Source organism: Pteropus alecto, unplaced genomic scaffold, assembly GCF_000325575.1.
Source record: "Pteropus alecto unplaced genomic scaffold, ASM32557v1 scaffold131, whole genome shotgun sequence".
NCBI lineage: Eukaryota > Metazoa > Chordata > Mammalia > Chiroptera > Pteropodidae > Pteropus > Pteropus alecto.
In genome coordinates, this window is record NW_006434709.1 from 27,873 (window position 1) to 53,517 (window position 25,645).

Here is a 25,645-nt window from a genome sequence, read left to right on the forward strand (position 1 = left end):
GGGCGGGCACGGGGGCACGGGGGGGCCCGGGCGGGACAGCGGGGCAGGCTACTTCGGGGCCGTGTGTCTGGCCAGCCACAGGGCCAGCTCCGGCCCCACCCTTCGGAGAGCCAGGCGTGCGACCTCCACTCTCTGCGAGGCGGGTCTCCATCCGCACCCTGACATAGGGTCCCTTCCCGGAGATCGCAGGCTCCCACAGTCCACTTACTGTGAAGGCTCTTTCTGCTGCCTTCCTCCGGGCTGGGGCAGCCTTCGTTCTTCCTCCGAGGCTAGCCGGGCGCTGGGCAACTAGAGCGCGCTGAACTGATGGTGGTTCTTAGCAGATCTTTCCCTGAGGACATCACCCTTCTTCCTCCGCGTCAAACCCCGTCCTGCTCTAGACATAAGTCCTGCTCTTCAGACAAAACAGAATTTTACCCCATGGCCTGTTGCTCGGAAATTAAACTCTTGCCTCCTTAAAATCACAACCGCTTCTCAGAAACGAGTTCCTGAAAATCCTAGGCCTGGAAGGAAGGAAGTTTCCCTCAACCCTCGCCCCTTGGAGCCTGTGCTCCCTTAACCGAGTCAAGAGGACGACCTCTTTCGAAGTTGCAGCTTTATGGTAGTATGATCGCCAAGAAAAAATGATCCCCGCTCCCGCCCTCGTTACCATTACTTTGCCCACACACCTACATTTTATTTGGAGATGTCAGAACAAACCCCCAGCTACCTCAATTTATTTGACAAAACTTAGGTACCACTCACTGTGTATATCGCAAGATACTATTAAGCAATTTACAAATGTAACTTACAAATCGCAAGACAATCCTATTAGGTAGGTATTGTTACTACCTTCACTTTACAGATGAGGCAGAGAGGTTAAGTGATTTGCCCAAGGTCACTGAGAAAATAGAATGGGGAAGTTGAGATTCTTACTCAGGCAGTGTCATCCAGAGTCTGCATTCTTAACCTCTCTTGTTTTGCTTCAGTTGGGGGATTATCATCTACCTGTACTTTCTGTTAATTGTTTACCAAGCCCAATTTCAAACTACCTTTCCCATTCCCCTCAGTTTACCAGTGCCCTAGAACTAACTCATCTACACTCTTCCGGTGGTACCTTCTGATCTCCAGGTAGCCAGAAGATAATTGTCTTACTGGTCTTGTACAGTCTTGGATCACTGCTCTTCCCTCCAAAAAAGAGTTTTTACTCATTGCTTGTTTTTTCATGGGGCGAGTTGCTTCATGAAAGTGTTTGAAGGGGGTGACAGAGTGGAGACTTTACTCTTCACCTCCACTGGCACAGCTTTTTTTTCTAAGGCACACTCTTCGCACAGTTCTCCAAGTGCCATCCCTGAACATAACCATCTTAGTGGTTTGCCTTTGGTTCCTTAATGCATCATGATCGTGACCATTAGGCTCCTCTGTTTATCCATTTTCTTGAGTTCTTGAAGGTGAATGATCAATCCTCATTTCATTATCTTTTATTTAAACTAAGTCTACTTACTAGTATTATAAGTTCATTATTAATGGTTACTAATAGTTGGTTTTCCTAAAACAAAATGTTATTAAAGTTACTGAGGCTGCTGTTTCAGTATTCTAAGAAATTTGGCTGCTGAGCTGTATGCGGTTGGCAGCCAAACAATGCTCCCACTAGAGCAGTTGGGATTACCAGAGTTTTTAGGAAGGATTCTTTCTCAGAACACCATCAATGTTGTTAAGTGTTGGTTGTGGTTTTCAATTGCTGTAGTTCTTAGTTATAAGATAAATTTAGTGTTATCAACTTAGTTTGTTGTGATTTATTATGTTAACCCTCCACGGAATAGTAATGCATATTTGTATCAGCTGAATTTTGCCCTATAATTTTCTAGTATCTTGGCTTAAGAATATGTGCATTAAGATTCAAATATAAGTTAGCTGTTCTTCCTGAAATTTGCTTCATTGTTATCACTGAGTTCTTTTCCCACTGGAAAGTAGGGTTTTGTGGTGATAGATGGATTAAGGGATCGTTTGCCGTAAGTGAACGTGGTTAAAAAAAGAAAAGGTTTGAGAACCTCTGTACTATCCTGTCAGTTTTAATTGCTTTTCCTGACTCCCTTACTCATTATTAGGGTTTTTTCATTTTTGGCCTCATCCTGTCTTTGGCAGATTAGACCCAAGATTCAGTCACTTGAACATACTGTAATACATGTAGTACCCACTGTCTTTATCTTTACCTTGTCCCTGCCCATATTCATAGGGGATGATCTCACCTTTTTTCTTATCCCATGCGGAGATAACAGCTTGTACAGATTTGATGTTTTTAGATCCCATGCTTTACCCTGGATGCACCCCTATTCTCATTATATCCTGTTTTTCCACCACAATACGATAATTATTCAGGTTTGTTTAAGGCAGTAGGCTCTCTTCTCTAAGTTTATCCTCAACTGTAAATCCCAGACGACTCCTGTCTCTTCATCGTCTATCCTATTTCTTCCATGTTTTGAGGTAGCATTTTAAGGCACCAGATTCTTAGCTGTTCAAGAGTTAGGTTTTGTAACTGAAAAGGAATGGAAGAACGGAGAACAGACAATAACAGTAAACTGATAGCAGATATAAGATTAATATACTCACCCCTAAAATTCCTGCTCTTCACAAAATTCCCCTTAGCTACTTTACCTAACCAGACTCTTTCCATTGCCAGCTATCATGAATCATTACTTGCTTTCTTTTCCTGGTACATAAATTATTCTTCCAGTCTTATTCCGTTTTGTTTGAGGAGCCACAGTGGCTTGACTTTTTCATTATATATCTATCCTTATTTTAATCTTGAACAGTACATGCAATGTTTGTAGATTCCCACATATCATAAGGAGTGCCTCTCTTTTTTCATTGTAATTCTGAAAGGCCTGAGCATATCATGCATATAGAGCTTGTTGCCTAGCAAATTCTTTTGGGAAAGCAGCCATCTCTTTCTTCTCTGTCTTCATCTTACAAATTATTTTGTTAGCTGGACGTCCTGATTTTACAGATGAGGAAAGAGATATTATGGCTTGTCTTGCTTTTTTTTCTTCCCCACCTACCCTGGCCTGTCTTGTTTTTAAAATAATATTCATTCCAGCTTTGTAGTACTAATGCTAAAATATCGATTGCAAATCACTCATGCACAGTGTTCCATATTTTCATTTTTTCAAATCTCATCTCTATATCTCTAGTTTTCTTTCATATCACTTATTCAGTAGATCATTTCCTCAAGTTGCTCTCTGGGTACTAGCAATTGACATTCATTCTTAATTTCTGTTTCAGATTTTGTTTTTAAACTTTTTAAATTATTGAGGTAACATTGATTAATAACATTATATAAATTTCAGGTGTACAACATTATAATTTGTTATCTGTATACTCTTGTGTGCTCACCACCCAAAGTTAGTTTCCTTCCATTATCACATGTGAAATACATTATCTTAAAAAAAAAAAATAGTTTTATTGAGATATAATTCATATACCATATAGTTCACTGATTTAAAATGTACTATTCAGTGGTTTTTAGTATAGTCAGGGTTGTGAGGCAGTCACTACGGTCTAATTTTAGAACATTCTGAAAAGACACCCCATACCTATTAGTAATCACTCTTCATTTTGTCCCCCCTTTTCCCCAGGCAATCATTACTTTCTATATGGGTTTGTGTATTCTGCACATTTCATGGAAATAAAATTATACGATATGTTTCTTTGTGACTAAGCATAATGTTTTCAAGGTTCATTCATGAGATAGTTTATATCCGTACTTCATTTTTTTTTATTGCTGAATAGTATTTGTATGGATATGTCACATTTTATTCATCAGTTGATGGACATTTGGGTTGTTTCCATTTTGGGGCTCTTATGAACAATGCTTCTATGAACATTTGTGTACTAGTTTTTTTGTGGACACATGTTTTCATTTCTCTTGCATGTATACCTAGGAGTTGAATTCTAGGTCATATGGTAACTATGTTTAACATTTCGAGAAACTGCCAAACTATTTTTCAAAATGTCTGTACCATTTTACATTCCATTGAGCAATGTATGAGGTTCTAGTTTCTCCATGTCCTTGTCTGCATTTGTTACTATCTTTTTTATTTTAGCCATTCTAAGTATGAAGTTGCATTTCACTGTAGCTTTGATATGCATTTTCCTAATGGCTAATCTTTTCATGTGCTTATTGGTTATTTACCTTTGAAGTAATGTCTGTTCAGATCCTTTGTTCAGTTTTTGTTTGGATTTTTTGTCTTTTTATTTTTGAGTTGTAAGCGTTCTTATATGTCCTGGATATAAGTCTCATCAGCTATATGATTTGTAAATACTTTCTTCCATTGTGTGAGTTGTCTTTTTTCTTTCGTGATGGTATCATTTGCTGCACAAAAGTTTTTCTTAATTTTGTTGTGATTCAGTTTATCTATTTTTAGTTTTTTTTTCTTGTGCTTTTGGTGTATCTACGAAGCCTTTGCTTAATGATAACGAAGGTTTGCTTCTTTTTTCTAAGAGTTTTATAGTTTTAACTCTTACATTAAGGTCTGTGATCCATTTTGAGTTACTTTATCTAGTGTAAGGAAAGGTATTCATTTTCATTCTTTTTCATGATAGTATCTGGTTGTTGGAGCATCATTTGTTGAGTGCCATCTTTTCTTACCCAGATATATTCCTAGGTGATTTATCTTTTTACCGTGAAATTTATATTCCTTCTTTGTGGTAGAAACGTAATATTTAAGACCCTATCGTTATGTTTATTTGACTTTGCTGTTCAGCCTGACTCCCTTTGTTGAATGTTCTCACCCAGAAAGAAGTTTGCTCTAATGTTGCAGCTAATGATTTTCTCTTTTTAGCTCAATTGCTGCCTTCCTTTTCTGAGGTCTTGTGTTATAAGAATGATGTGATTGCTATATTTGATCCTGGTAAAGCACTTTACTTTTGGGACTGATTCTTGTCTTACCTTGTGGAATTGCTTTGTGTCATACTACCCAGTCTCGAGATTAATATAAAGTATATTAGTGATAGAATCTTATCTCTTTAATTATTTTCACTGTTAAAACATTGTCAACATAAAATTTTGTAAACTATTTTAAAAATTACTTATAATTCTATAACACAACTACTGTTATTTTGATGCATTGCCTTCTAGACTTCGCCTTATATATTTTGTTGTTATAAAGCTATGTTCTTGGTGTCTAATCATTGGACTGTATACCTGAAACTAATATAAAATAAATAAAATTAAATAAAAAAAAGCTATACTGTCAGTGTAGGAACAATTTCTATCTTGCTTTTTTAGGTTTGTTTGTAAAGGTGGCTCTTACAGAAACAGATTGGGGGGAATTTTCAAAAGGTATTTTGCTCAGTGCCATTTGATAATTAAATATGGGGACCTGGCTTCCTCACTTACTACTCTGTGCCTTTGGCTACAAGACTTTGTTTTCCATACTCTGCCTTTCCCCATTACCTGAATTGTACGGAAATCAGTTAATTATAATCCTTAGTTCATGATAAGTTCTCATTATTGGTCCATGCATGGACCTCTTTAATTGATTAATTATTTTTATAAGCAACTTGCCACCTGAATGGGCAGTTTTCTCATTTATAAAATGGGGATACCACCTACATTGTAGAAACAAAAAATTTTGAAAAAGGAGATAAAGCATTCTTTTAGGTAGTAGTTTACTCAGGTAATGAGAGTCCAATTTTGCTTTTTATCCTTGAGTTTGATATGTGGAATTAAGATATTTCTGTTTTTGGAGTTAATGTTTAATGATTCTTGGCCTTTTTTGTTGTTGTTGTTGTTGTTCTTTACTCATGTATCTGAGGGATATAATATTCATCAATAATCAGAGCTTGGGAGTGGTTATTTTGGGATAGAGTAGAGAACAGAGGAGGAGATAAGAAACAAATTTATAAAGCCCCTCAAGTGATTCTAATATCTATCTTCCCTCTCTGACAGTCATTGAGGGGAAATAAATTATCTTTCATTGTTGATTGCTTATTTTTTAGTAGTAGCTCCCTTTAAAAAATAACATTTCAATATTTTAATTATAAATGTAATATAATGACTTTTACAAAGATTGAAGAAATAGACAACAAAAAAGTTAATCCTACCACCCCGTCACAACTCTTAGATTTGTATATTTCTTTTTAACTTTTTCCATGTGTATTTTATTATAGGAAGTATTAGAAGAGTATTATCATGTTGTGCCTTGCTTTTTTAGTTGACGTTATATACAGTTTCATACTTTGTTACATATTGTGTAGCTATATCATAATTAATTCATGAATTAATTCATTCAGCAAATACTTATTGAGTAACTTCTATGTGCTAGATACTGTTCCAGGCTATGGAATATAGCAGGGAACAAAATAGGCAAATCTTGCCTTTAAGTACTTTGTATTCCAGTGGCCTAATTATAGAATAAACAAATAGAAAAAGACATGCTGTTTAGTGATTAGTGTTACATATGATGGGGTATTGTTTTTGTTTAGGTGGTTAGAAAAAGTTGTTCTGACAAAAGTTTGAAGAGAGTGAAGGAGCAGAGCAAGCCCTATCGTTTTCTGGGTCGAATTCTCTTCCAGACAGAGTGCACAGTACTTGTCAAGGCCTTCAGGAGAAGCATAATGGTGGGAGGCGATGGGAGGAGAGTAGTCAGGGTCCAGACCATGTAGATTAAGAGACTTTGATTTTATTACAAATGTTATGGGAAGGAGAGTTTTGAGAAGGAAAGTGACACGCTCTAAGTTATGTTAAATAAGAACTTTCTGGCTGCTGTGTGGAGACAATTAAGAGAAGAAACAGGGAAATTAGCCAAGGGACATTTGTAGTAATAAGAGGCAAGAAAATAGTTGTGGTAATAAGGTGTTGGGGAGAAGTTGATGAAAAGTAGTTGGACTTAGAATATATTTTGAAAGTAGAGCCAAACCGATAGATTATTTATGGGAGTTAAAGAAAGAGGCAATCAACCCCAATATTCATGGCAGCACAATTTACTATAGCCAGTATGGAAGCATCCTAAATGCCTATCAACAGACAATTGGATAAAGAAGTTATGGTTCATATATACAATGTAATATTATTCAGCCATAAAAATAATGTAATCCTACCATTTGCAACAACATGGATGGACCTGGGGGTTATTATGCTCAGTGAAATAAGTCAGATAGCGAAAGATAAATGCCATACGATTTCACTTATATGTGGAATCTAAGGAACAAAAAGAGCAAACTAATCAAAAACTGACAAATATAGAGAACAATTAGTGACAGACAGAGGGGATGGGGGTTGGGGGGGCTGAGAAAATGGAGTGAAGGGTTAAAGAAGTACATATTAGTAGTTGATAGATGGTCACAGGGATGGGGAGCACGGCATAGGGAATGCAGTTAGCATTAATATATTGGCTAGGTGGAAAACCAGAGGAAAGAAGGAACAGTTAGGGGGATCATTTTATAAACTACATAAATGTCTAACCAATGTACTGTATACTTGAAACTAATAAAAGAAAAAAAAGAGGCAATCAAGGATTATTCTAAGGCTCTTGGCCTAAGTAACTAGGTGAATGGTGATGCCATTTATTGGTATAGAAAACAAAGGGGGAGGAACTTTGTTTTTCTTGATAGCACTTACTACTACCTGACATATGTAATTTTTTTGATTGTCTCTTCTACTAGAGTATATATTATAGGAGGAGAGGGATTTTTTTTCTTTGGTTTGCTGCTGTATTCTGAGAACTTAAGAGTGCTTGACATACAATTGGTGCTCAGAAAATATTTGTTGAAAAAATGGAATAAAGTAATTGTATTATGAACTGTTAATTAGGGGTTAATTAACTGCTTTGCAGATTAACTATCTTAAAAATATGACAAAGCTTTTGAGAAAAAAAACTGCCAAAAATCTTGAAAACTTCAACATATCAGAAATGTTTACTTTTTGTAAATATATGTATCTTTATAGTACCTCTTCCTCTTCATCAACCTAAAGTATAATCTGTGGCTCCGTATCATTCTTTAGTATTTTGTGCAGTGTTGTCAAAAGTTTGCGAATTTAAGTATGGTAACTCTAGTGATTAAAATATTGTATTCTAATTGCACGTTTTATAAAGTTTAGTGTTTAACAAACAGTTAAAATTGTACATTTGGAAAAAAGAGGCGAGTTAAATGTTTCATTACTATATGGAATAGGAGAATGATTTTTTGCATTTGATAGAGGTTTTTTAATAACATCATTGAGTTGTCAAGCAAATTGGAAAATTCGACAAACTGAAAGAGCCCTCATGTAGCTGATGAGACAGTGCTGATTAGGTTCAGTCAGCTATGGGCTCTGTGTCTGGTTTTATTTGAGCTAAAAAAACAAAAGTTTTCTTTGAAGCTCTTCCATTGGAAGGTTATTCTGATGTGTTATCTGATTAATTAGATTCAAACCACAGACAAATTAGTAGTCACAGAGAAATTAAATGGAAGTTTAGCATTTGATAGTTATCCCATTTGAATTTCAAGAGTTTATTTGTTATCATCATATCTAATATATAATGCTTGCAAAACTGATCTGAAAATCTTAAGTACTGTAACTTTGAAAATAAAAATGAATAGGTAAATTATTTTTGTCTGGGTTTGAAATATTTTATTATAAAAATGAAAGAAAAGGAATGATCCATAGAGCTAATAAATATTTTTTCATCCATTTCCTCTATTTTCCCCATTTTATTGTTGTTCTTTCATTGTGGTTTTTATGCAAATATAAGCTTAGAAACTTTTATTTTCTTTTCCTTTTTACAAAATAAGTAGTGTACTATATTTACAGTTCTGCAGCTTAGTTTTTTACTCATCAATACATTTTGGAGATTTGCTCATATCAATCTGCAGAGATTTTCTTTAATCTTTTTTGCAGCTACTGAGTATTTCATAATGTGAATATGCCATGGTTTATTCAACCAATCCCTGTTTCTGCATAGTTGGGTTATTTCCAGTCTTTTGCTGGACAAAATAATTCAGCGATGAATAATCCTGAATATTTGTTATTTCTTTCTGTACATTTCATACTGTATCTGTAGGATAGATTGCCAGAAGTGAGATTGCTGAGTAAATGATGAATGTATCTGTAGTTTGGTAGATATTACTCTCTGTAGAGGTTATGCCATTTTGCTCTCCCTTGGATAGTCTATGAAATTGCTCATTTTTCCATAGGTTTTTCAACAGGGTATGTATTGGACTTTTGAGTTTTTGCCAATGTGATAAATGAGATTTCAATGTAGTTTTCATTTGTACTTTTCTTATTATGAGTAAAGCCGAACATCTCTCTTTATGTGTAAAGGCTTTTTATATATCTTTGTGTGTGTGTGTGTGTGTGTGTGTGTGTGTATGCACGTGTGCACGTGTGCACGCACATGCTATCCATATTCTTTGCTGATTTTTCTATGAAGTTGGTATTTTTCTTATTAATTCGGGAGCAGTAGTACACAATCTTTGATAGTTATGTTTTGCTTAAACACGTCGAGTATACAAACTGAAATGAGTTGTGATTACTAAAACAAAGAAACCATTGTTTTCAAGGAATGAAAGCTTCAAACCTACTTTTTCATTATTTCAGTCATAAAGGGACATGAATAAACAGACATTTTAAAAGAATTAAAAAAACTCTTATACCAAGGAGCTGTCATAATTTGAAATCAGGTTTTTTTGGGGGAATGCAGTGATATTATTAGATATTTCTGTTTCATATACAAATAAAATTTTTAGCAAATCAGAGGATGTCAACATTTAAATAGATTTTTACTTTAAAATGTTATGGCATGTATTCTTATGTTTACATCATTTGCAGCATTAGCCCATCATGCATTAGTTGCAGAAGTTACTGATAAGGACAATTATTTAGTGTGGGTTTGGAAGCAGTTTAGAATTTCATATAATATTTATGATGTAATTTTCATTTGGAATATGATATATATGAATATTAGGTCATTGAAGAAAATAAAAATATTTTGATCCTTTACATCATTGAAGTTGATAGTTTGTAGTATTTGCTTATGATGTAATAATTGATTTAATCATATACCAGAATCAAGCTTCTAGCTGAAAGCAACTTGAAGAAAAAAATTAGTGAGTGGTCAATCAATGAAATGTGTGAATCTGGGTTGAGAAGCTGAGCAATGATGACATTTCAAATTTGCTTGGGAGGGAAAAGCAAAGAGTTAGGGGGAGGAGTTAGTAAAAATTGAGTTAGTGCAGACCTGAGCTTAAACATGAGACCAGAGGTGCCTAGTAGGTCATTTCTTAGAGATCTTTGCTTTTGCTATGGGAAAGAAAAGTAAAGCTATTTTTGCAATGTAGTAGTACCTCTGGAGTATTTAGAAAACAAGGAAAACATTCGCTCAAAGGCAAACTGATGTTGCATAGGCTTTGTTCCAATATTTGAGTTAAGGAGGGTTCAGCTAAGAAATAGACAACAATAATGGAATATTTTAATATTTTGACTATTTTAAAAACAATTTGTTATGTGTATCTGTAAATTATATGTATTTATATTTTACATTTCTAGATGTCTGCAGAATGGTAAATTTTTTTTTAGTTGTGTGTAAGTTAACATACATATTTTACACTACATTTTGACTTTTTCTTGAGGGGAGATTAATTTTTTCTTAACTCTGTTTTTGGGTTATTCTCAATCTTCTTTCCCTCTCATGGAAAGGAATTAAATCAATTGACAATTAACTCTTCTTTCTCTTATTCTCTAGTTTTCCCCTTTATTTATTCGAGAAAGCAACTAGTTTCCAAAAATGTACATGACTTAAAAGAAATATACGTAATAGATACATTGGAGGTGGTGAAGAAATTGGGACGCATGGAAAACAGAGGTAGGAAGAAGTAAATGAAGTCAAGAGTGAGAGCAGTTAAACAATTCATATTTGTAAAGAGCAGATCTTTTAGAACATTTAACATGTTCCCGAAGAATACTTTTTTGATACACCAAGAGGTTTTGAGTCAAAGTGTAACTTCTTAATGGGGAAGCCATAACTTACTGAATTACAAAAGGAAAGACATGGAGGAAATTTAAATGAATAAAAGAATTCGTATTGGAAGATATGTACATTTTTTAAAGGTAGGCCATCAGTTTGGCCCTAGGCTTTCCAGCAACTAGTACAAAAAAGAGACATGTTCAGTTATTTGAGTTATGGTGTTGTAAAATTAAAAAGTAGTTATTTTGGAGAAGCACAGCTATTTTTGGTTCTAAGACCAGAGGACTATTTCTTCCATAAGTCTTCACAAAGAAGGCCCTGTATAATGTAACTTTAATATCTATATAGTAAATGCAGCAGTATGTGACAGGCTGTTTCCTATATTGTCCTTTAGTGAAAGCATATGGCATAACCAAAGCATGATTTAGTAAAAGCTATTCTGCAGGGAGCCAAAGGAATGCAGTCCTCTGCTGATCTTTGCTAATCAAGGCATAGATTTGGTAATATCTATAGTAGAAGTTGGAAGTGTTTTATTATCCTCCTCCCTTTTTTTTGGATCATTGTTTACTTTTGAATCTTATGAACTATAGATACTTTCTTTAATAAAATGTATATGTGTCCAGTCTCCATGGTTTCTAACCTGAAAGCGTATATGCATTACATGTACGTTAGTTATTTCTTCATAAGTACTACTTTTAGTAGTCAAGGTTTTTGATAAGTAATGAGTTATCAGTGAGTTCAGGGTTGTAGAAAGGAATTAGTTTCTTTTTTTTTCTGAATGTATCATTTGCCTGTGTTCTTAGTTAAGTACAGAGCTATATGTGCTTTAAAAGGAAACCATCCGTGGGTAGGATTACTATCTTTTTATGAAAGTTGAAGAACCTGAATAAGCCACCTTATTCCTCCAGAAGAAGTGGAGTGAAGAAGAGTGCCTAAAGAGTGCGCTAAGATTCTTACCTGGAAGCAGCTTGGGGTATGTTCTAACACTTAAGTAAATGCCATTAAAACCTCAGTAATTTCATTTGTAACAATTTTAAATTTGATGTTAAAAAAACCCCAACCCACCATGGCTATTTAAAAAACTACCAACGAATAAAATGGCCATAGATGTTTTACTTTAAGCTGTGTATTTTAGAATATACTGGCTGGAAAATGTATATCTTATTAAAGAGGTTATTTATTTGGAATGCCTGGAAACTACCCTGTTCTAGATTTATAATTTAAAAAAGTGGAGATATGTGCTCTCAAGAGCACAACAATTGATGAAAGAAATTTAAGCATGTAATGTATGTTTGCATAATTGTAATTTAGAACTTAAAAACACATATTACCCAGTGAAACATCTAAGTGAGCAAGAACTATCACAGTATAACCAACCAGATTAACTTAATGCGATTTGTGGTGCTACATATGGATTGGGACTCTGTTAAAACACCTGCCTGCTATTCACAGTTTTGAAGATATCATATTAACATTACATTGCACTGTAGTAAATTTACCTTCAGTTACTACTGTGGTTTCATAATCAGATTGATTGTTAGATAAAAGCAAATGCAAAACAATGACAATAGCAACAACCTTTTTTTTTTTAAAGAGCAATTCTGTCATTTTTTGAGTTTAGAATCTTCCGGTATTTTGAATGCTAGCTAGGTAAATGTTCTGTTGTATGTTAGATAAATGATGAAAGCCATTTGCCAAAAATGATGATTTTGATTAAAATACAGGCTCTTCTGCTATATTTGTTTTTTATTAAAAAGCTGTGGGATAACACAGATTTTCAATTTAGATTCTGGTTTTCTGTACCTGGAACATGATATGCTCTGTGATGAAAGCATGTCTTTTGGCACTATGATATTGTATAGTGGAACACTGATACCTTGTTGCACGTCTAAGCCAAGTGTCTTTACTCCTTTGTTCTAAGTATCTCTTATTTTTGAAACTTGATTCTTGATATTTTTCTCTTTTGCAAATTGTGCCTTTGTTTCCTCGTATTTGTGCTTGCTTTTTGTATCTCTGTCATACTTCCTGTAATTTAGAACTTTAAAACACATTATCTAGTGAAACAATTCAGCAAGCAAGAATCATCACAGTGCAATTAACTTCCATTTTCTAGGGGACCTCTGGAGCCAAAAAACAATAAAATTCTTTTTTTTTTTTTTTAAATTGTAAAGTTATTGATATGAAATGTGATCTTATCAAGCAGTAGCAGGGACTAAAACAGCAGACATTGAGCTTGACTGACTGTATGTTATGAAACACTTTTGATATGGAGTTTTATTTTGGAAAATACATGTTTGTGTGACAAAAAAAAAAGAAAGAAATAAGGGAGCTAGCTGAGCAGTTTGCTTTTGATGAGGTAAAATAATTGCTTGACATTTGTAAGGAAGAGGTGTACGGTGTACGATGAAGATCTTGTGGCACTGGACTAGCAAAAGTAAGAGGGAAGTGAAAGGAGAAGAGCTCTTGAAATCCGAAGAAAAATAGGTTATTATAAGTATTTAAAATTTTTAATGTGTACCTGCCTCTGTACATTTATTATTTGCTTTCTTTAAAGTTAAACTTTTTGTTTCGAGATAATCGAAGAGTCACATGCAGTTGTAAGAAATAATACAGAGATCCCCTGTACCCTTTACCTAGTCTCCTTCAATGGTAATATCTTGCAGAACAGTAGTACAGTATGTCAGGACCAAGATGTTGACATTGTGTCTTGGCAGTGAAGATATAGACTATTTCCATCACCACAGGGGTCCCTCCTCATGTTGCCTACTTACAGCCAGAACCACTTTCCTTCTGTCCTCATCTTTTCTAGCCCCTCACAACCTAGTCTGTTCTCTTTCTATAATTTTGTCATTTAAAGAATATTATAGAAATGGAATCATACAGTATATAATGTTTTGGAATTGGCTTTTCTCATTCAGCATAATTCCCTGGCAATTCATCCAAGCTGTTGTGGTATATCAATGGTTTGTTCCTTCTTACTGTTGAGTAGTGTTCCATGGTATAGCTGGATCACAGTTTGTTTAATCATTCACTCATTGAAGAACATCTGAGTTGTTTTTGATTTTTGGCTATTACAGATAAAGTTGCTGTTAACATTTGTGTAAAGGTTTTTTGTGAACATATGTTTTCAATTCTCTTGAGTATATACCTAGGAGTGGAATTCCTGACTCATATGATAACTCTGTGTTTAACTTTTTGAGGAACTGCAAAAACTGCTTTCCAAAGTGGCTATGTTGTTTCACACTCCCACCAGCAATATGAGTGTTCTGATTTCTCCACATCCTTTTCAGCATTTGGTATTGTCACTCATATTTTAGGCATTCTGATAATGTGTTTTAATTTGCATTTCCCTAATTGCTAATCATGTTTAATATATTTTCATGTGCAGTATTTGCCATATATACATCTACTTTCACATCTTTTACTCATTTTCTAATGAGTATTTTTTTTTGACTGTTGAGTTTGAGAATTCTTTATATATGCTAGATACTAGTCCTTTGTTGGATATGTGATTTGCAAGTATTTTCTCCCACTCTGTAGCTTGTCTTTTCACTCTTTTAGTGGAGTCTTTTGTATATCAGAAGTTTTAAATTTTGATCAGGTTTAATTTATCAATTTTTCCTTGTATGGAGCATGCTTTCTGTGCCAATTCTAAGAATTCTTTACATCTTGAAGATTTTCTTCTTTGGGTTTTTTTTTTTTTTTTTTTGTCTTTGTGGATATATTTCTGGGTTCTCTTTTCTGTGGATCTGTGTGTCTATTCCTCTGCCAATATCACAGTCTTGATTACTGTAGCTACATAGAATTAAGTTTTGATATTGGGTAGACTGATTTCTCCCACTTTAATCTTTGTCGAAATAGTTTTAGCTAATTTAGTTCCTTTGCCTTTTCATATAAATTTTAGAATAATATTGTCTATACCTACAAAATTATCTTGCTGAGATTTTGATACGAATTACACCAAACCTGTTTATTAATTTATAGATTATTGATATCTTTATTTCATGAGTTCTTCCAATTCACAAACATGGTGTGTCTCTCAGTTTATTTAGCTCTCTTTTAATTTCTTCTTATCAGCATTGTGTAGTTTGTAGCATACAGAGTCACTACATGTTTTGCTAGATTTACACCTAAATATTCTTTTTTTAAAAGTAATTGTAAATGGCATTGTATTTTTAATTTGGTGTCAATGTGTTCATTGCTAGTTTATAGAAATACAGTTAATTTTGAATGTTTATATTGGATCATTGTGCCTTTGCTGAACTCATTAGTCTAGGAGGTTTTTTTGGGGGGAGGGGTGGGGGTAGATTCCTTGGCATTTTCTATGTAGATAATAGTGCCATCTGCAAATAGGGACAGTTTTAGTTCTTTTTTCCATTCTGTGGCATTTCTTTCATTTTCTTTCACCGACTAGAACTTCCAGGATGTGATAAAAGTGAACATCTTTGACTTGTTCCTGATCTTAGAAAGCATTCAGTCTTTTCCCACTAAGTGTAAGTGAATGGTATAGGTTTTTTTTTTTTTTTTGGCAGATGCTCTTTATTGAGTTGAGGAAGTTCCATTCTATGCCTATTTTTTGAGAGTTTTTATCATGAAAAAGTGTTGAATTTTGTCCAGTTCTTTTACTACATTGATATGATCATGTGATTTTTCTTCCTTACCCTGGCAATTGATTGATTTTTGAATATTAAGTGAGCCTGCCTCCTTGGAATAAACATAACTTAGTCGTTGTATGTATTTCTTTTTATATACTTCTGAATTCTATTTGCCAATAGTTTTAAAGGGATTTTTGTGTTTATATTTGTGAGGGGTATTGGTCTATAGTTTTATATGTTTTTTACTGTGTCTGGTTTTGCTGATAAAGTAGTAATAGCTTCATAAAATGAATTGGGACGTTTTCCCTCCCTTCTTTTCTATTTTCTGGAAAAGGTTTTAGAATTGTTGTTAATTTGGCATTAAACATTTTATAGAATTCTCCAATGAAACCATCTAGGCCTGGAGATTTCTTTTTCTGGGAGATTTTTAATTACAAAATCAAATTTTTTCATAGTTCTCGGGCTATATAAATTTACTGTTTTGTGTTGGATAAGTTGTGATAGTTTGATTTTCTAGGAATTGGTGTTTTCTAAGTTATCCAATTTATGTCAGAAAAGAGTTTATAGTTCTCTTTTATTATTCTTTTGATGGTACAGGGTGTGTAGTGATATCCCTAGTTTGATTTCTTATATTGGTAAGTTGTATCTATTTTTTTGTTATATATTTGTCGATCCCATTGATCTTTTCAAAGAACCAGACTTTTTCATTGATTTTTCTCTATTCTTTTTTCATTTTCAAATTTATGGGTTTTTGCTCTGATCTTTATTACTTCCTTACTGCTGCTTGTTTTTTATTTTTGTTTTTGCTCTTTAGGATCTTGAAATATAGGAGCTTAGATTATTGATTTGAGAATTTTCTTCTTTTCTAGCACTGCTTTACTAGTGTCCTATAAATTTTGGTATATTTTAATTTTCACACAACTTAGTGTTTTTTTTTTTTTAATTTCCCTTTTGACTTCCTGTTTGATCCATCAAATATTTAGAAGGATGTTGTTTAATTTCCCAGGATTTGGTCATTTCCTGTTACTCCGCTATCGATTTCTAGGTTAGTTCCATTGTGGTTGGAGAATATACTGTGTGTGATTTTACTTATTTTGAATTCGTTGAGGTTCGTTTTATGGTCCACAGTATGATCTTTCTTGGTATTTATCCTGTGGACGCTTGAAAAAAATGTGTATTCAGCTGCTGTTAGGTAGTGTTTTACTAATGTTGATTAGATCCTGTTGGTTGATAGTGTTGTGTTCTTTTACATGCTTGCTGATTTTTCTGATTCTATCAGTTATTGAGAGAGTGGTATTGAAGTATCTAAGCATAATTGTGGAATTGTCTATTTTTCTTTTGAGATTTATCAGTTTTTGCTTCAGATATTTAGCAGCTCTGTTGTTTACTACATACACATTTAGGATTGCTATATTGTTGTCTTCTTAAGGAAATCTCTCTAACATTTCTTGTAATACTGTTTTGATGTTGATGAACTCGTTTTGCTTTTTCTTGTCTGGGAAACTATGTCCTTTGATTCTAAATGATAGCAAAGCTCTGGGTAGAGTAATCTTGGTTGCAGGTCCTTGCTTTTCATCACCTTGAATATTTCTTGCTAGTCCTTTCTGATCTGCAAAAAGTTTCTGTTGAGAAATTAGCTGTATGAGAGTGCCCTTGTAGGTAAGTAATTGCTTTTCTTTCTCTGCTTTTAAGATTCTCTTTTTGTCTTTAATTTTTGGCATTTTAATTTTGATATGTCTTGGTGTGGGCCTCTTTGAGTTCACCTTGTTTGGGACTCTCTGCTTCCTGGATTTGTGTGTCTGTTTCCTTTGCCAAGTTAGGGAAGTTTTCAGTCATTATTTCTTCAGGTAAGTTTTCAATTCCTTGCTTTCTCTCTTCTCCTAGTACCCTTATGATGTGAATGTTGGTATGCTTGATATTGTCCCAGAGGACCCTTAAACTGTCCTCAATTTTTTAGATTCTTTTTTCTTGTTGCAGTTCTGATTGGGTATTTTCTGCTATGTCATCTTCTAAATTGCTGGTTTGATCCTCTGCTTCATCTAATCTGTTGATTCCCTCTAATATATTCCTCATTTCAGTTGTATTCTTCATTATTGTTTAGTTTTTATTATGTTTTCTATCTCTGTGTTAAAGTTCTCACTTAATTTATCTATTCTTCCCCTAAGTTCATTGAGCATCCTTATAACTAGTGTTTTGAACTCTGCATCTGATGGATTGCTTATTGCCATTTTGTTTAGATCTTTTTCTGGAGCTTTGTTCTTTTCTTTCATTTGAGACATGTTTCTTTGTCTCTCCATTTTAGCCGATTCTCAGCGTTTGTTTCTGTTAAAGGTAGAGCTGCTGTGTCTCCCGGTCTTAATGAGTAGCCTTATGTAGTGATGTCCTGTGGGGCCTAGAGGAGCAGTCTCCCTCGTCACCTGAACCAGGTGTCCCAGGCGTGTGTTCCTTGTGTGGGTTTTGTGTGCCCTCGTGTTGTAGTTGAGCCTTGGTTGCTGTTTGCATGTCACTGAGAGCAACTGATTGTGAGAACTGGTTGTGACTACAGTGGAGGAGCTGTTGTGCAGAGGCTGACCCTAAGAGCAGTATTCACTTTAGCAGGGCTGTGGTGCCTGCCAAGTCTGCCCTTTGGGTGTGTTGTTTGTGGAGTGGCCAGTTGTTGCTCTAGCCGCTCTTGGGAGGGGCCCCACCTCAATCCAAGCTCTGCTGTAGCCTGTGCCTGCCTAGCCTAGCCCGGGGCCACCTGGCATGAGCTAGAGCATGGAGGTGTCTGGGAGGGTCTAAGCTGCGAACTGAGGCTGGCCGCTGCTGGTGCTGGGCTTGGGGCTGCTTAGCAAGAGGTATGGGGCACACTGAGGCCATATGCTGATTATTTGGAGTTTTTTAACCTTTGAGAGATTTTAGGAAAGTCCACAGCATGAGCCAAGATAGGCAATTTGTATGGAAAAGCGGCTGGAAGTGGCTTGGATGGGCCCGCAAGTTGGGTGAGGTAGGATCTCGGGAATCACCAAGGCAGGTAACCAGTGTTAACTAGGTTGATGGAGACTCAGATATGGTGGGTACCTAAGTCTGCCTGCTCAGCAAAGGAACGATACCCTCTGCCAGCACTTCTATCTGGGAAAAAGCTGCCCCTCCAGCCCTCACCCTGAAGCCAGACAATTCACTTCCTCCCATATGTACATGGTGCCTTTTGGACTGCAGCCCCAGCGCTGGAGCTCAGCGCAACTGAGTCCATCAGTGAGTAAATCCACGCAGGGGCCCTTTAAGGAGAACACCTGGGAGGCCAACAGCCCTCCGCACAAACTCTTCTGATTTTCACAGCCAGAAGTTGTGGGGGCTTCTTTTCCTGACACTGGTGCTCTGGGCTGGGGAACCTGGTGTGGGGCTGGGATCCCTCACTCCTCCAGGGGGACCTCTGCAGCGGACATATCCCTCCCAAGTCTCAACCGCCACACGTGGATGTGGGACCAGCCCATTTTGCATTTCTGCCTCACCTAGCAGTCTTATTCTGTATATGCTTAAAGGACTTCTGTTCAGCTAGACTTCAGGCAATTCTCATTGATGGTTGTTGTGTAGGTTAGTGTAATTTTGATGTGGTCATGAAAGGAGGCCAGCAGCAGAGTTTATATACTCCGCCATCTTGACCGGAAACCCAGATTAACTCTGCTTTTTTTTGTTTTGTTGTTTTCCGTTTATTGTCTCTTTTTTTGTTTCTGTTTTCTTTTTCATGCCCTCCTTGGAGTTACTTTAACATTTTTTTTAGAATTTCATTTGGTTTATCTTTAGTGCTTTTGAGTGTATCTTTCTATAGAGTTTTTTTGCTGGCTTCTCTAGGTAAACATTATTTAATATGTAACATCACAGTTTAGTAGTGTCATCATTTTACCAGGTTGAGTGAAGTTTAGAAAACTTACTTCCCTTTATGTCTCTTTATCCTCCCCTATTTATAATATAACTGTTTTAAGTATTTTCTCTACAAAGGTTTAGAATCACATCAGTGTTTTTGCTTCTAATTTAGAAGACTCTGGAGAAGTAAAATCTATTCCATTTACCCAGATTTTTGCTTACTGTGTTCTTTTTTCCTCCCTAATGTTCCAAGATTCCTTTTTAAAACAAATAATTTCCTTTCTGTTTAAAGAATTTCCTATAGCCATTTTTTTTTAAAGAGTAGGCCTGCTGGCAGCAAATTCTCTTATATGAGAATGGCTTAATTTTTCTTCACGTGAGAATGTCTTGGTTTCCCCTTTATTCATGAACGATTATTTCTGCTGGGTGTAAGATTCTGTTTTGGCGGTTCTTTTCTTCCAGCACTGGAGAAGTGTTGTGTCACTTCTTTCTGGCCTCCATAGTTTCTGATGAAAAATTTTTTGTCAACGAAGTTATTTTTCCCCTGTAGAAAAGGTGTCATTTTTCTTCGGCTACTTTTAAGATTTTTTGTCTTTAGTTTTTTAGGAGTTTAATTACAGTGTGTCTTGGCATGGATTTCTTTGGGTTTATCCTGTTTGAGGTTTGCTGAACTTCATGAGTTTGTAGGTTTATATCCCTGCCAAATTGGGGACGTTTTCATTCATTATTTCTTCAAGTACTTTCTCTTCCCACCCTCTTTCAACTGTTATTCTGGAACTCTGGCGACGTGAATGGTACATATTTTGTTACTGTCCAATAGCTCCTGAGGTGCTGTTCATTTTTTTCAATTTATTTTCTCATGTTATTTAGATAATGTAATTTCTTTTGTTATATTTTTCAGTTTACTGATTCTTTCCATTCTGCTCTTGAGCCCCTTACTGAGTTTGTGTTATAGTTATTGTATTTTTCAGTTCTAAACTCTTCATTTGGTAATCCTGGTCTCTGTTTTTATTTTGCTGAGGCTCTCAGTCTTTTTGTTTCAAGTGTGTTCCTAATTGTTGAATAGTTTTTGTAATAACCACTTTAAAATCTTCATCAGATAGTTCTAACATCTCTGTTATCTCAGTTTTGGCATCTAGTGATTGTCTGTTTTCATTAGTTTGACAGCCTCCTGGTTCTTGGTATAAAGAATGATTTTTAATCGAAACCTGTATAGTTTCATATTGTTACAAGACTCAGGCTCTTATTTAAACCTATGATTTTAGCTAACTTTTTTTGACATTGATCTGGCAGGAGAAGATGTGGATTACTGCTTCATTACTGCTAGGTGAAGGTAGATGTCCATGTTCCCCACTTAGACTCTGTTGACACCTGAGAGGGGCTCCTCTTTACTGCCGCAGATGGGAGTTCTGGCTTCATATGTGGTCTGTGCTCACACCATGGTGTGAGAAAGGGGGTTGTAACCGTCTGATGGGTCCCAGCTCTCTTCTTGGCCTTCTCTGATACTCTGACCGGAGTGTTGGGCACTTTGTATTACCTTGTGAGGGTGGAAGTGTTGGCTTCCTCTCTGCCTGTGTTGGTGTGAGTGTGGGTGGGGCTATAGTATTTTTTCTGTGGTGTTTGTCTGGAATACAACAGTGATCGTGTAAATGTTTTGTATTTTGGTAGGCCACCCCTTTTGTCATCTTTTGGCTAGAGAGACAGCAGGCTTTTGTTGGGGCTTTTTGTTGTTTGCCCTCGTTTGTGTTTCTTGGTTGCTAGTCTCTTCAGTTCCAAGTCTGGGATATAAGGCAAAATGAAAATCCAGGAATCTGACTACCATGTGTTCCTACAGTCTCAAGGTCCCAAGCCAGTCTCCTTTCTTCTTTCCACCTTTCAAAAATTTTTTTCTGTTTGTTTTATATATAACGTCTAGAGTTTTCAGTGGGAGGGATAGGAAAAATTATGTCTGCTTCCTCTTCCCAGAATGGAAGTCCTAATATATATACCTTTTAATTTTCAAATTATTTTTCTTTTTGGAAGTGTGGTGCTTGCTCATTAGTAAAAATAAAATCAAGCAGAATAGAAGAGTGTAAAGATGACATAAATATATATCGACCAAAAATCTGCTTTTGAGAAACTATTATTAACTTTAGTTATCGTGATTCTAGATCAGTGTCACTTCCCACAAATATACAAATAGGGTGAGTAGAAGATAATTTTCATAAAAACTGGATATTGCATATACTATAATATTTCTATTAAATGTATTAAATTTAATATTACTTGAAGTAGAAACTGAAATAAAACATGGAATTACTGAATTTTAGGTGTTTTTCATTATAAGCAATATTCATTTTTTAAAGATCTCATAAACTTAAGAAGGTAAAAAGTCAGTTTCTATATTCGTAATTAAAAAAACTCACATTCAGTATTAGGCAGTATTAATTGATTTCCCACTACGGGAGAAAGGAAAATTAGTGCTTTTTCTTTTTTCAAAAACAACTTTTTTGAGATATAATTCCCATACTATACAATTCACTGATTTGAAGTGTACAGTTCAGTGGTTTTTAGTGTATTCTTAGGCTATATAATTTCTCCAGAGAAAAATCCCCTGATACCTTGCCTAGGGTTAGGTCTTCGGCTGCTGGAATATTCACATATAGGGTAAATGTGTAGAGGTTTGACAGTTCTGTATTCAGTCTTTCAATTAATGTGTTTGTTTTCAGTGCTTCCATTATTCTTGGCATTCTGAATCCTGACCTCCATGGTTATGGCTGGTACTGACTCCTTTTTGGATTTCATTCCTTTGGCAAGTACTCTGAGTTCTTTTTTGAACTACTACGCCTCATCCTTACTGTCATTTGTCAGCTTTTTCTCCCAGAAATTTGTTGCTATTCTCATTGGCTGCAGGCTCTTTTCTTGGATTTTTTTTTTTTTTTTTTTGAATAGTGGCTTTATGCATTTTTCTTTAATGGAATTTTAGGAGAGGGGAAGATCAATGCATGTCGTTGTCTCATCAGATTGAAATGGATTCCAGGAAGCTAGAATTACTCCTGCTGGCTCAAGTTGTTATCCTCTAGGGTGAATTTAGTATACATTAAGTAGTAGATATTCAGTAGATTTTTAAAAATGAAGGAGGACTCTAAAGAAGGTTTTTCATAGCCACAAACTGTTCCTTTCTATCCCTTACCCCTCATTTTCAATACTGTTTCCTTACAGTGTGATGACTCTAATTTATGTAACTTAACTCTTTCACTTTTTTCTAATTTTCCTTCACGTATTTTCTCTCTATCTTCTTCTCCCCCTTCCTTGCTTTATGTTGCTAGTCATCTCTCACCCATTCTGTCTCAGTTCTCGCTATCCGTTAATGACCTTGTGGAAGTCTTGCAAACTTACTCATATGTTTTCAGTTTTTTTTGTTCATATTTATAAAAAGTATTAGTTTACATGATATTCCTTCAAACTTTATTATTTTCTATTTTGTATGAAATTATTTTGTCATGTCTATGGACGTGTGACATCCCTGGCCAATTCATTTAAAATTCTCTTTTGTTAATTTAACCTTTATGTAACAGGCACTTTATTTTAAAACTGTAATGGATTTTAAATATTTTAAAGTTTTATAAGTTTATTATAAAATAAAGAAAATTTAGAAATGTGCAAGTAAAATTCTCTTTTTTCCCTACTTTAAACTTACCCCTTCAAAGCATTATTAGTAGTTTGATATATAGTTTTCTATACTTTTTTCTATGCTTATATAAGTGTGTATATACACACTCATATTCGTATATACATACATAGTCTTCTAGTTTTTTTAATTTTTATTTTTCAATTAGAGTTGACATTCAATATTATTTTATAGTAGTTTCAGGTGTACAGAATAGTTATTTGACATTTATATAATTTACAAAGTGATCTCCCTAATTAGTCTATTACCTACCTGGCACTATACATGGTTATTACAATTTTATTGACTATATTCACTATGCTGTACTTCACATTCTCGTGCTTGTTTTGTGACTGCCAGTTTGTACTTCTTAATCCCTTCACCTTTTTCACCCAGCCTCTCAACCCCCCTCTCATCTGGCAATCACCAATTTGTTCTCTGTATCTGTGATTCTGTTTTTGTTTTGTTTGTTTGTTTATTTTGTTTTTTAATTTCCATATATAAGTGAAATCATATCGTATTTGTCTTTCTCTGTCTGACTTATTTCATTTAACGTAACATCCTTTAGGTTCATCCATGTCATTGCAAATGGTAAAATTTCATTTTTTTAAGTGGCTGAGTAATATTACATTGTATATGTGTATATATATGTGTGTGTATATATATGTGTGTGTGTATATATGTGTATGTATATCTATATCTATCTATCTATATATATATATCAATCACAGCTTCTTTATCCAGTCATCTATTGATGGGCACTTAGGTTGCTTCCATATATTGGCTATTGTAAATAGTGCTGCAGTGAACATAGGGGTGCATATATCTTTTTGAATTAGTGTTTTGGTTTTCTTTGGATAAATACCCAGAAGAGGAATTTCTGGGTATTACGATAGTTCAATTTTTAATTTTTTGAGGAACCTCCAAACTGTTTTCCATAGTGGCTGTATCAGTTTATAGTCCCACTGACAGTGTACGAGGGTTCCCTTTTCTCAACATCCTTGCCAACACTGTTATTTTTTGATTTATTGATGATAGCCATTCTGACAGATGCAAGGTGGTATCTCTTTGTGGTCTTAATTTGCATTTCCCTGATGATTAGTGACATTGAACATCTTTTTATATGTCTGTTGACCATTTGTATGTCCTCTTTGGAGAAATGCCTATTCAGGTCTTCTGCTCATATTTTAATTGGATTGTTTGTTTTTTGGTGTTGAGTTATATATATGAGTTCCTTATAAGTTTTAGATATTAATCCCTTATCTAATACGTCATTGGCAAATATCTTCTTCCATTCCATAGGTTGTCTTTTCATTTTGTTCATGGATTCCTTTGCTGTGCAAAAAGTTTTAGTTTGATGTAGTCTTACTTATTTTTTCTTTTGATTCTGTTGCACAAAAAGATATATCAGAAAAAATATTACTAAGAACAATATCAGTAAACTAGAAGTTTACTGCCTGTGTTCACTTCTAGGAGTTTTATGGTTTTAGGTCTTAAATTTAAGTCTTTAATCCATTTTGAGTTTTTCGTGTATATGGTATAAGAAGGTGGTCTAGTTATAACTTTTTTCATGTATCTGTCCAGTTTCACCAACTCTATTGAGTAGGCTGTCTTTACCCTATTGTATATTCTTGTCTCCTTTGTCATAGAGTAAATGACCATATAGGCATGGATTTATTTCTGGGCTCTCTATTCTGTTCCATTGATCAATGTATCGCTTTTTATCCTAGTACCATGCTGTTTTGATTACTATAGCATTGTAATGTAGTTTGAGATCAGGTAGCATGATACCTCCAACTTTGTTATTTTTTCTTTTTAAATGAGAATTGCCATATACATTGGATATACATCTGTTTTTTTTTTCCTACTTAACAATGTATAAGCATGTCAGATATCTTTTTAAGTCAAAACTTCTAGCTCTACTTCATAGTTTTTAATGACTGCAGAATATTCTCTTCTATGGAGTTACCTACTCTTCTGTTGATGGACAGTTAGATGGTCTCCTCCTTTTTCTTCCACACATTATTCTAAAAAACAATTCTTTATTCTTATAAATATCTCTTTACATATTGATACTGGTATTTCTGTAAGAGAGATTCTTAAATGTGGGATAGCTGAGTTTAGGCTTTGTAAGTTTAAAACTTTGATGGGTTCAACCAATTCCCACCCTATTCTTTTTTCTTTCTAAATTAGTTTATTGTGAAAAGTTTAAAACGTACAAAAGTCAAGAAAGTAATAAATCTCTATGTACTCTTTCATGATCTTAACAATTAAACACACAATAAGTCTTGTTTCATCTAATTCTCTCACTACCTACCTCTTCTCTCCATGCCTACCTTGGCAAATTTTGAAGTAAATTTTAGACATCATATTTCATCGTTAAACACTTCAGTATCACCTATATTACTTTTGAGAAATTCTGCATTGATTTACAAATATTTACTTCATTGAGTAGGCTACCAGGAACTTATTTATTGAGTGAATCAAGAACTGCCGGTACTTGGTCTGAAATTATTATTTTTTTTGGCAGTAATTAGGCAGGTAGGTCAGTTTTCTAAGGTCACACCTAAAACCATTTAATTAGCATATAAGATACAGCTTTTCTTTCCATTCTGTCTGGGATAGTGGTTGGA

At 34.8% G+C, this 25,645-nt stretch overlaps 1 protein-coding gene across 1 annotated transcript in view; it reads left to right on the forward strand.

Moving 5' to 3' along the window:
* EXOC6B (exocyst complex component 6B) overlaps nucleotides 1-25,645 on the forward strand; it is a 519,851-nt gene that overhangs the window by 497 nt on the left and 493,709 nt on the right. The window lies entirely within an intron of this gene.